Below are 3339 nucleotides of genomic sequence, written 5' to 3'. Positions count from 1 at the left end.
AATTTAGTTTCAATTCCAGTTCTGACCAAGAATGGATTTAAATGTGTATTTGTTTCTGATAAAGTAGTAGTAAGCAAAAATGATATGTATGTAGGAAAAGGCTACCTTAGTGATTGCCTTTTCAAACTCAATGTAATTGCAGTTGATATAAATAAAGATTTTGCGTCTTCTTACTTGCTTGAGTCTAAATGTTTATGGCATGAACGTTTGGGACACGTTAATAACAAAACCTTGCGAAAACTGATTAACTTAAATATTTTACCAAAATTTGAGTGCAATAAATCAAAATGTCAAGTTTGTGTTGAATCTAAGTATGCTAAGCATTCTTATAAATCTGTTGAAAGGAATTCAAATCCTTTAGAATTGATTCACACTGATATTTGTGACATGAAGTCAACACCATCACGTGGTGGGAAAAAATATTTCATAACATTTATTGACGATTGCACTAGATATTGTTATGTCTATTTACTAAATAGTAAGGATGAAGCAATAGATGCATTTAGGCAATATAAAACTGAAGTTGAAAATCAGTTAGATAAAAAAATCAAAATGATCAGAAGTGATAGAGGTGGAGAATATGAATCTCCATTTGCTGAAATATGTTTAGAAAATGGAATAATCCATCAAACTACTGCTCCCTACACTCCTCAGTCTAATGGAATTGCAGAAAGAAAAAATCGAACTTTAAAAGAAATGATGAATGCATTACTTATAAGTTCCCGTTTACCACAGAACTTGTGGGGGGAAGCTATCCTTACAGCAAATCAGATACTTAACAGAGTGCCTCACTCAAAGACAAATGTAATTCCATATGAGAAATGGAAAGGTAGAAAACCCAATTTGAAATATTTCAAAGTGGGGGGGTGTCTAGCCAAAGTCCAAGTTCCTATACCTAAGAGGGTAAAAATAGGACCTAAGACTGTGGATTGTGTATTCATTGGATATGCGACAAATAGTAAGGCATGTCGATTTTTGGTTCATAAGTCCGAACATCCGGATATTCATGATAATACGGTAATGGAATCAGATAGTGCTGAATTTTTTGAACATATCTATCCGTATAAAACTAGACTTGAGTCATCTAGTGGGGGATCTAAACAACCCAGAGAAGAACCAAAAGAGAATGAACAAAATGAAGAAAGTCCAAGACGCAGTAAACGTCAAAAGACATCTACTTCATTTGGATCAGATTTTGTAACATTTCTTCTTGAAAGTGAGCCTCAAACATTCAAGGAAGCAATGTTGTCTAGCGACTCAACCTCTTGGAAGGAGGCTGTTAATAGTGAAATTGAATCAATCTTAAGCAATCATACTTGGGAGTTGGTTGATCTTCCTCCAGGGAACAAACCCTTGGGTTCAAAATGGATCTTTAAAAGGAAGATGAAAGACGATGGAACTATTGACAAATATAAAGCAAGACTTGTTGTCAAAGGTTTTAGACAAAAAGAAGGTCTTGATTATTTTGACACATACTCGCCAGTGACTAGGATTACATCAATTCGGATGTTAATTGCACTAGCTGCAGTATACGGTCTTGAAATTCATCAAATGGATGTGAAAACAGCCTTCTTAAATGGAGAGCTTGAAGAGGAAATTTACATAGAACAGCCTGAGGGTTTTGTAGTTCCTGGTAAAGAAAAGAAAGTGTGCAAACTTATTAAGTCACTTTATGGGCTAAAACAAGCACCAAAACAATGGCATGCAAAGTTTGATCAAACCATGTTGTCAAATGGATTTAAGATCAATGAATGTGATAAATGTGTTTACATTAAAGATACTCCAAATCAGGAAGTTATTTTATGCATATATGTAGATGATATGCTTATAATGAGCAAAGACATTGCTAATATAAAAGCTACAAAGCGTATGCTTGCTAGTAAGTTTGATATGAAAGATTTAGGAGTTGCTGATGTGATATTAGGAATTAAAATTCTTAAAACTCCTAACGGTCTAGCATTGTCTCAAACTCATTATATTCAAAAGATACTTGAAAAATTCAAATTTTTGAATTTTAAAAGGGCAAAGACTCCAATTGATGTAAATCTTCATCTTGCAAAGAATAAAGGCGAAAGTCAGTCTCAATTGGACTATGCTAGCGTATTGGGAAGCTTAATGTATGTCATGAATTGTACACGACCAGACATAGCTTGCGCTATCAGTAAACTGAGTCGATACACAAGTAATCCTAATCATAATCATTGGTTGGCAATGAAGAGAGTTTTGGGATACTTAGATGACACTCAAAACTATGCTTTACATTACAACAGATATCCAGCCGTTCTTGAAGGATATAGTGATGCAAATTGGATTACTGGGTCAACTGAAACAAAATCCACAAGTGGATACGTTTTTACTATTGGTGGAGGAGCAATATCTTGGAAATCATCCAAACAAACATGTATAGCTCGCTCTACAATGGAGTCTGAATTCATTGCTTTAGACAAGGCAGGTGAAGAAGCTGAATGGCTCCGGAATTTCTTAGAAGATATTCCATTTTGGCCCAAACCAATGGCCCCTATATGCATACATTGTGATAGTCAAGCTGCAATAGGAAGGGCTGGAAGCATTATGTATAACGGCAAGTCTCGTCACATAAGACGAAGACATAACTCTGTGAGACAACTACTCTCTAGTGGAATTATCACAATTGACTATGTGAAGTCAAAAGATAATGTGTCGGATCCACTTACAAAAGGCCTAAATAGAGAGGGAGTTGAGAAATCATCGACGGGAATGGGACTATGGCCGAGAACAAGTCATCGTGGCGGTAACTCTACCTAGAAGACTGGAGATCCCAAGATCTAGGTTCAAGGAGATAAAACAAAGTCATTGATGACGGTTCAACATTGTCAAAGGAAAAAAAATATTATTATTATTTTATGGTCCATTCTCATGATGAGACAATGTTTAGTAACCAGGATAAAGACATAAGGACTTTTTAATGGTTTCTAAGTTTGATACAGGGAATATCAAATGGTGTATCTATGGGATAACACATTTAGAAATCACCTATGTAAGTGTGAAGTTTAAGCCGCTTCAAAGAGAATCCGGTAAGGCCAGTTCTTTAAGCACTTACTATCCAAGATGTGTTCATGGCTGAAACGAACAAAACAATGAGAACTAAGAACAGTTCAAGGGTTGATTGTGTGACATATGTTGTCTAGGTATACACCAAAGCTCGACGGTTCAAAGATATCAAATCTACCGATTGACCGAGTATATCCGATATATGTTCACTACGGAAAGTTTAAAGGGAAACCTACTTACCCAAATGCGATTAACCTTTACCTACAAGACACACACGTTTTTTCATGCATATGTTTTAACAATACCCTT

Source organism: Solanum pennellii, chromosome 2 (assembly GCF_001406875.1).
Source record: "Solanum pennellii chromosome 2, SPENNV200".
Classification (NCBI taxonomy): domain Eukaryota; kingdom Viridiplantae; phylum Streptophyta; class Magnoliopsida; order Solanales; family Solanaceae; genus Solanum; species Solanum pennellii.
The sequence above is the reverse complement of the archived record's forward strand: the minus strand, read 5'-3'. Positions refer to the sequence as shown.